Below are 9,395 nucleotides of genomic sequence, written 5' to 3'. Positions count from 1 at the left end.
CTGCCGGAAGTAGTGTAAATCTATCATGTATGCTACTCTTTAAATCTGATGCGCGTAACGCGCCCCATAATTATTGTTGTTGGTAAAAACACTGACAAGAAAAATGATCTTAGCCAAGGTGCAATGGCTAGTCCAATGGTCACTGATTGAATAATCTGATTGTTGTTAATTACTTTGTGAAGGACTAGAGCAACAACTCGTCCAATGGCTATTTAACGTGGAGATATATATACCCATATCACAGGTCATTTGAGGTTTGTTGAAGACTATTGAAGTTATTGCAAGACTTGAATCACTCCGTCCACTATATGAGAGTACATTGATAACATCCAAGGCATATACCTGAGCTTAGTGTTAATCTCTGTGAGATATTGGCCTTTAGCATGTGAGCTCAAGTGTTTGGTGTAGAGTGCACCTTATAATCTTGGTGACCCAAGACACTTGGAGCCTCGGTGGCTCTCTGGCAATGTTGGCCCTCGGACGTTCGTGTAGAGTCGTAGGGACTTAGTGTGCGGGGGATCACAAGACTCCTTCCTTAGTGGAAAAGCTCTGTATAGTGAGATGGTGCTAAGGTAATTGGCTAAGTCCAGATGCAAGTGGTGAACCTTAGTGATTTACACCGGTTGTCTTGGTTGTCCTCTGTGGCTCGCACAACAACGTGACTAGGGTAAGGCTTGGTGACTAGGAGCATATCCTTTATGGAGCTCCAACATGAACTAGGAGTTGCGTTTTGTCATCCTACACCACATGATACATCACCGAGCCGGGCAGTTTGTCTTTCATGGTCGATCTCTTTTACTTAATGCTTTTTAGCCTCTATATTGTGGTTGTTTGAGTGACATTTGTCTTTTTTAGATTAGCATATGCTAGTTGATAGGCTTAGCTATATGTTATTGAACTCTTTGGGATGGGTAGGTAGAGAACATAAGAAAAATACAAGGGCACATCATGCTAGAGTAGTGTATGGTTTTTCTAGAAGGTGTGTTAGCAGAGCTCTAGTTTATATATTTAGAATACCTAATTTACCCTTTCCCTCTTAGGTATTGGATGTCGTCCGATTTCCTACACCATGGAAAAGAATGTCACCATGCACACATCAAAACAAACATACTCATCCAGATGCATTTGTTTTTTAGAAAAAAAAAAGTAATAGTTCCGGTCTCTACGGTGGCACACAGTTATAGGTGAATTTGATGGCAATTACTTCGTCACGAAAGGTGAATCATTTTCATAGATATCTCACAGAAGGCAAAGTCAGACATAGGATCTAGCAGCAGCGCGCCAATCATGTATAAAAATGATCACGCACCATCATAGTAGTGACGTATATCCCGATGCGATTGGTCGGTCGTCTGATATAGAAAACGGCAGCCCGACTAGCCCCTGCGTTCCAGCAGGTGACGAATACTCCCAGGCCCATCAAAGTGACGTATCCTGAATCCTGATGCAACGTATCCTGTATCCTGCTGATGCAATCGCTGTCTCGTATCTTGACGCGGCAATCCGGTGATGAATGGGGTGGGTGGGAATTTGGGATCCAATAACTGGTGGTCGCTGCTAAGGACACAGTAATGACGCAGTGAAAATTTTGAATACGAAGACTAGACTTCCAATGCCACACAATGCATGGGTGATTCTGAATAATGTAGGCAAATTCTTTTTTCCAGCCTTTTGGCACTTTCCTGCTAGTATATTTCCGTTGGATTAGTCGTCCGTGGTAACCTACGAGTAACTACCCCTCCAGATAGAGTAACTTATCATGACCTAGAGTCATTCAGAGCCTGTCTCCGACAAAACCGAATTCTTCGGTTTGATACGTGATACCTACAACTACATAATTAAAAGCCAGTCGCTATAGCCTCCTCTTGTACTTCACTTATTTTATAGTAGCTATATACATATTTATTTGCTTTCTTTCCTCAGTTGCCTTGCTAGCTTTGTCTAGCTTTTCGTATAGCTTGTAAGTATATGTTTTTATTTTCGCTGCAAACTCCTGCCCTGTCCATACACGCTTGGAAGATTTCCTTTAGGAAGAAAAATCATTTACGGCAGTACTAATATTTTCTATCTCTCACTTTCTACACTGCCCCCCTCACTCCTCTTCCCCGTCGCTAGGTCTGTCATCTCTCGCTCTCTCCCACATAGATCCACTGCAGGAGTTTAGAGCTGGTAAGGAAAATGGACCTTTGATCCATTTAGTTTGGATTTTGGTGTTTGATGAACAACAAGACTAAATTGGACTAACGGATTTGTAAGTGTTTATTTTGTAGTCCAATAGGTGTGCAAACGTGACTTGAACAAAGGCAACGGTGATCCAAATGATCAACACCTCAAGCAAGACATTAGAAGCCATGTTGTAGACCTGCAAGACATGATAGAAGTCTAAGTCACTAAGAAGTAGAATCCTGGACACATACACAAACAATGCTGAAGCCACTGAAGCCGAGACAAAGAGATGGATGAATTGGAATTGTCTCATGATTTTGGATCTGCTCAAATTGACATGACTTCAGTTCAAAGTTGTAGAGCTTTTCATTAGCTTTTTAAAATGTCCAAGATCATCAAAATCGAAGTTCAGAGCTAAAAGTCATGCACAAAATACGAAACCGACATGCTGAAAAATGAGCAGAGGACCGTCCCATGCAATTAGTCCGATGCTCACATCTTTTGTCCGAGGCTCTTGTCTAGTACTCACCAAATCAGCCCTATAGGAACAGTGTGAGCGTTTTGTCTGATGCTATTTGTCCGATGACCATAGGACTGTCCGATGCTCACAGAAAAGAGTGTAATGACTAGTTTCCAAACGGCTAGTCGACGTGGCACCACTGGATTTATCCGATGCTAGGCACCGTTTTGTCCAATGCTCTACTGAAAGCTGCAGAATCGCCTCCAACTATTTGCAATGGGGGCTATAAATATGAGTTGCAACCGGCCAAATAAGGTGTGAGCACTACTACACTAATTTTAATGGAGGCAGACGTTTTTGACTAACGGAGGCAGGCAACGCAACCGCCACCGTCAAAAGGTCACGGTTAATGGTGACCTATGAAGGCGGTTGCTTTGCCCGCCTCGGTTAATAGACCAACGGAGGAGGCTCGTTAATCCCATTAACCGAGGCGGGCGTCTTAATATGCCCACCTCCGTTAATGTTCTCTAGAAAACCTAAAAAATAAAAAAACTTGCGACTTTGGAGAGTCAAACCTAGCAAAGGCCAAAGAGCTGGCACAGTGGATCGATAATTTGAAAAACTCCTCCCTCGGGATTGGTCCAGAGCTTAACCAACTAGAAACCAAGCGTGCAGAACTTGAGAAGGAACTGGAGAATGTGAAGGCTATCATGGATCGCCATAAGTCCAATCTGGCTCAAATACCCAATGCCATTAAGCAGAAGAAACAGGAACTGCTGACCAAGGTGAGAGAAGGCAAGGCCATCTACAGCAGCCTTGAGAATATTCCTGGATCAGCCAAAGAAGACAAGCAACAAATCGCAGAAGTCGATGCTATCCGGCTAAAAGCATTGAAAGCAATCCAGGATATTCTAAACTTGTAATTTGCATACCAACATGAATTTTGTGTGGAACCAACGATAACCATATTTTCTATTGATCTATTGTGTTTCTTGTGTCGACTGAAGAGCTTATTTGAAAATAGCCGATTTCAGACCTCTGACCTTAATCCCGTTAAGTATGAACACACGGCCTTTATTAAGAAAACTCATCAATCTTCTGTCCTCAGTTATCAACGCCGCATTCTCTTCAGCATTAGTGAGGTGGCGCTTCACCTTTTATTAATTGTGGTTGCCTTTTGCACGTCCCGAGATATCTACCACCTCACTTCATGGTTATAAATACCAGCCGATTGCTCCGGCCTCGAACACATTCATACTTGCAACTGCTTCTATTTCTCTGCACTTCTCCGTCTTCACAAACCCTATAGCGGTTTACTTCCTCCTTTTTCGTAGATCCAATCAAACCTTATGGCTGGCGAGAACAACCGGGGCAAGCGCGCGGTGGAGAAGGTTCCAGAGGAGAATCTGTTGATGAGCCAGCTCCTCCGCTGTATGAGGTGAGATCGATATCTTCTGCTCATGGCAATGAACTTTTCTAACTCGTTTATAGGTTCATCTCGAATGACAGCCTCCGTTGATAGGATTGGAACTTAGGTTGCATAAATCTTTTGTGGTAGAGATAGCAACACATCTAGCAAAATCATAGTTGCATATTTAGATAGTTTATTTATTGCGAAGGTTTTTCTTGAAAATAGTGTTTTAAGTTGTCTAATTCACCCCCTCTTAGACATCATGGTCCTTCAGAGCTATAAAACTCTTGTAGTGGGTCTCTCCCACATACGTCTCTCTTGAGTCTTATTACAAATACGAATTAAGTTTCCATATAATAATCTCCACTTTGACTCTAATCCTTTGAAATAATTGTGTTTCTCCGAGACTCTACTCCAAGTTAGCTCCTTTTTTTTATTTATACTCCCATTGTGGGAGTGTCCCCATCATAGGGGCTCATGCACATCTCCACAATTGGCGTGTTAGTATCTAGACTAAGGTGCCTAAACCTTTCACCTGAGAGCTCCTTTGTTGTGTGGTTTGATTAACCTCACCACCTCCTCCTATTGCCTTCCATGCCATAGGTCTATACAGCCTCCGAGCTCTGCCTGGTTGCCGATACTTCGTGTTCGGTCCCATCACTTCTTCCTTCTTCTAACACCTTGTAGCTTTGCATCTACAACTATTAGATTTTGCAACCGTCTTAGCAGCCTTGCACTTTGACTACAATTAAGATTTGAGTACCTGCCCTTTGCAAGATAGTTTTCATAATCACTCGCCCTTTGCTAGTAACTCGAATGAGTCAATGAGTCCACCTGGAACTGATAAGCCACAACCTTGGAGTTCTCACAGATATCTGATTCCTTTTCCATCCGAGGATAAATTGAACTCCATTATGCATCTCCAATATAACCGTCCCCATCTTGGTGACTGCATACTACTCATTGCAATGCACTAAGTTTGAACAGTTCCGTTCGCTAGATGTAGAGATCTTTCATCAAACGTCTCCTTCCTCAAACATCTCCCATCTCGATATACCACCTTATGTATGGGCACATGCTCATTTATCAATTGGGTACGTTTATTTTAAAATACTCCAAATCTTGCTATGTTAAACTAAAATGAGCCCATATTTTTTATGGAACATAGAGTATATGGTTATACTTATTTTATATAACACTATAATGGTTATGATTATAGAATAAAAATGGGTTCCTTTAATTTTTTTTCATGCAGTAAGATTTGGAGTATATTGAAGATGGGAGGAAAAAAAATACACACACACAAATGAATAGGCCCAAACAAAGCAACCCATGTTAAGCAGAGCCTAACACTACGGGAGAGCCTGGCTTTGCCGAGTGTCGCCGGCTTTGCCGAGTGCTAAATGTCAGGCACTCGGCAAAGAGCTCTTTGCCGAGTGCTAGGCACTCGGCGAAGACCGGCGCTCGGCAAAGAGCCTCTTTGTCAAGTGCCGGGCACTCGGCAAAGGACGGCCCTCGGCAAAGAGCTGACGGGGTACTTGCCGTCAGCTTTCGCCGAGTACCCCCCGTTAGGCACTCGGCAAAGAGTCTTTGCCGAGTGCCAGAGTTGGGCACTCGGCAAAGTTTTTTTTTTGCCTCCAAACTTTTTCTTCAACCCTTACACATTAAGTTGAAGTACATCCTCAAATTTGGCACATTTCTCGATCTTTTTGCTATATATCCTTAATTTATTTCATTTAATTGCATTTTTCCGGGAAAGGTAAGTTTGAACTGCAATTGCATCGAATCATGGAATTCGACGAGTGGAAAAAATGATATTCGTGTTACTTATTGTATTTTGAGGCCGTTTCTAGGAGCACGCCCGAAGTTTCAAACATCTCACGCACGAAACATGGCGACAAAATTGCGGGTGAAGTGTTTTTTAATTATATAAAATGCAAACGAAGTTTGAAAATCATGAAACTTGGTGACGCGTCTTTACATCACATGTGGAGGCTATGGTAAAAATTTGAGAACATTTCGCGCACATTGTCACGTAGGATGGTTAGAAACCTAGACATCTCACGTGTGATCACTGGAAACGGCCTCAAAATACAATAAGTAATGCGAATATCATTTTTCCACTCGTCGAATTCCATGATTCGATGCACCTACAGTTCAAACTTACATTTTCCGGAAAAATGCAATTAAATGAAATAAATTAAGGATATATAGCAAAAAGATCGAGAAATGTGCCAAATTTGAGGATGTACTTCAACTTAATGTGTAAGGGCTGAAGAAAAAGTTTGGAGGCAAAAACAAAAAAAAATTATGCTTTGCCGAGTGCCCAACTCTGGCACTCAGCAAAGACTCTTTGCCGAGTGCCTAAACGGGGGGCACTCGGCAAAGGTGAAAGTTTTTTTAAAAAAAACGAGGACGATTTCGGATTTTTTTTAATCTGAGCTTTGCCGAGTGTCAGATCTGCGGCACTCGGCAAAGAGGTAAGTTTTTTTTCTTTTAAGTACGGTTGTTTCTTTTCTTTTTTAAAAAAAGAAATCTCTTTGCCGAGCGCCATATCTACGGCACTCGGCAAAGATATTTGAAAAAAAAATAAAAATCCTTTGCCGAGTGCCAGTTCGCGGGCACTCGGCAAAGGAAAGGAAATGTCCTACGGCCGGCCCACCCGAAGCCCCATCGGCCATACACACACCAACACGCCCCCGCACCCGTCTCTGTGACCCGCCGCCGCCGCCGCCGAGCCGCCACCCCCCCCCCGCCGGCGACCCCCGCGCCCCCATCCTCGCGCCGCGTCCCCGCCCTGCACCCCCAGCACCGCCGCCCGCGCCCGCCCCCAGCCCCGCCGCCCGCTGCTGCGGGCCCGCGCCGCGCCGGCGGCCACCGACCTCGCCGCTCCGGCCTGCCCGCCCCACCCGCGCGCCCGCCTCTCCTTCCCTCCCCTCCCCTCCCCTCCGTGCCCCACCCGTGCCCCCACCGGCGCCGCTGAACGCCGACGGCCCACTACCACCGGAGAAGGAGAGGGAGGGCCGCCTTCACCTCCCCTCCCCGTGGGGGCCACGCCCAGCCCACGCCCCCCCCCCCTCGCCGTCGGTTCTTGGAGGGGAGGAGGCAGAGGTGAAGTAGGAGGAAGGAGAAGAGGAGAAGGAGGAAGGTGAAGAGAAGGAGAAGAAGAGGAAAAGAAGAGAAGAAGGGGAAGAAGGAGAGGAGGAAGGAGGAAGGGGAAGAGAAGGAGAAGGAGGAGGAAGGAGGAGGAGTTCTCGTCGTCTTCTTCTGCGCGTGCACGTCCCGCCATCGCCCAAGGTATATGCACCGTCCCTTTGTGAATGTCGGCCTTCGTGCCGTGAATGTCGGCCTTCGTGCCGTTGTGAATGTCGTGAATGTCGGCCTTTGTGCCCTTGTGAATGTCGGCCTTCGTGCCGTTATTTTTTGTAGGTTTTGGAAACCTCCCTGTACAGGGGAGGTTCTGCCGAAATTTTCAACTTATAGTGTTGTGTTTCTTGTTTTGCAGAGCAGGACCTGTCAGAGGGGACCCGTAGTACCTAGGCGACCCCGATCGTCTTCGTCGGTGCTGCGGTCCTGCCTGCACAGCCTCTATTTCCTTTGCAATCTCTGCACCGGGTTAACACACTCTAGGTTATTCATGTTTTACTCGTCGTACATTGATCTTTACACAACTCTATTTCCTTTGCATTATTGTAACATTAGCTTTGCAACAATTTGTAGGCCCAGGTGGAAGAAGCAAACAGGAGGGCCCAGGAGCTAGAGCTGGGGTTGGCGGCCGAGCGGGCCGCGCGGGAGGCCGACAAACTCGCCCAGGAGAAAAGGTTGGCGGACATTATTGCCTGGATGCAAACTACGACGGGTGCTGCTATGCCTCCTGGGTTAATGGGTCCACCTCAGCCTCCTCACTCCGCTACTCCAGTGAGTAATGTCACACATGCAAGGAATTGCTACAATCGCTATTCAACTAATCTTGTCTCATGCAATCTCTTCTCCTGTGTGCAGCCTCAGTCGGCGGGTTCGAACAACCCAGCTCAGGGCACTCCGAATGAGCATATGTTTCCTTCCCCGTCGTCAGCAGGATGGCCACATCAAGGGCCGCTTCAGTGAGTAGCGCTTGTAGTTTCATGTCTTGTTCTCTTCGCAATGGATTTCTGTCCGAGACAATGTTGTTGTCATGCATGTGTTATTGTGACATGTGGTGATGGATTTGAACTACTTGTTGAATGATGTGGAATCCTGTCATGTGGTGAACGGATGTGATTTATGTGGTATGTGTGATGGATTGTGACATATAAGGTGCTGGATGTGGTATATATGTGATGGATGTGATATATATGTCATATGTTGTGTTTGCAGTGATCGAAAGCAAAAAACAAAAAAACAAAAATCTTTGGTCACTTTACCGAGTGTAACACTCGGCAAAGAGCCTTTGCCGAGTGCCTTTTGCCCTGGCACTCGGCAAAGCTGCCAAAAAATGCACTACTAGGTCTCTTTGCCGAGTGCCAGTACCCTGGCACTCGGCAAAGCTGTGTACACTACCATGTGTTTCACAGCTTTGCTGAGTGTCAGGGCTCTGGCACTCGGCAAAGAATTTTCCAAAAAAAATATTTTTTCTTTGACGAGTGCCGTCTCAGCTAGGCACTCGGCAAAGATTTTTTTTTAAAAAAACGTTTTTTTTCTTTGCCGAGTACCGGGTCAGGAAGACACTCGGCAAAGGATTTTTTCAAAAAAAAAAAAATTTTCTTTGCCGAGTGCCGGGTCAGGAAGGCACTCGGCAAAAATCCTTTGCCGAGTGCCTTCCTGACCCGGCACTCGACAAAGACGCCGTCAACGGCTGACGGCCAATTTTCTTTGCCGAGTGCCGTCCTGGCACTCGGCAAAGCCTTTGCCGAGTGCCCAACAAACGGCACTCGGCAAAGAACCCTTCGCCGGATGCGGCTTTGCCGTTTGCTCTTTGCCGAGTGTGGCACTCGGCAAAGTCTTTGCCGAGTGCAATAGGGCCTTTGCCGAGTGCCCCAGTCACTCGGCAAAGAGCGCGCCTCCAGTAGTGTAAAACAAATGAGCGTCAGACAGAAAACGGCGCGGAGGCTTGCGTCAGACAGAAAGCCTGTTCGCTTGTTGGTTTCAGCCAGCCCAAACCAGCCAGCCAACAGTGTTTTTCTCTCACAAAAAACCAGCACCAGCCAGCCCAAACCAGCACCAGCCCCAACCAGCGAACAGGCTCAGGGACAGTACTACCTATACACACGTATAATTTAGTCGCTGCTTAAATATTGGATTGCTTAGCTCATAATATATACCTTCGCTCCAAAGTCCAAACAAAGCAAGCCCATTGTAAACACTAAGCAGAGTCTAAAA

The 9,395-nt window shown here is 45.9% G+C and overlaps 1 long non-coding RNA gene across 2 annotated transcripts in view; it reads right to left on the bottom strand.

Annotated features, from left to right (window-relative positions):
- Positions 1 to 2,228: 2,228 nt before the first annotated feature.
- Positions 2,229 to 9,395, bottom strand: part of LOC136487350 (uncharacterized) — a 32,086-nt gene continuing 24,919 nt past the window's right edge. For both annotated transcript variants that reach the window (XR_010767222.1, XR_010767223.1), the window contains one exon: positions 2,229 to 2,362. This is a non-coding gene — a long non-coding RNA (uncharacterized lncRNA). The remainder of the gene's footprint in view (positions 2,363 to 9,395) is intronic.

The sequence above is a fragment of the Miscanthus floridulus genome, chromosome 10, assembly GCF_019320115.1.
Source record: "Miscanthus floridulus cultivar M001 chromosome 10, ASM1932011v1, whole genome shotgun sequence".
Lineage (NCBI taxonomy): Eukaryota > Viridiplantae > Streptophyta > Magnoliopsida > Poales > Poaceae > Miscanthus > Miscanthus floridulus.
This window is presented reverse-complemented; position numbering and strand designations above follow the sequence as displayed.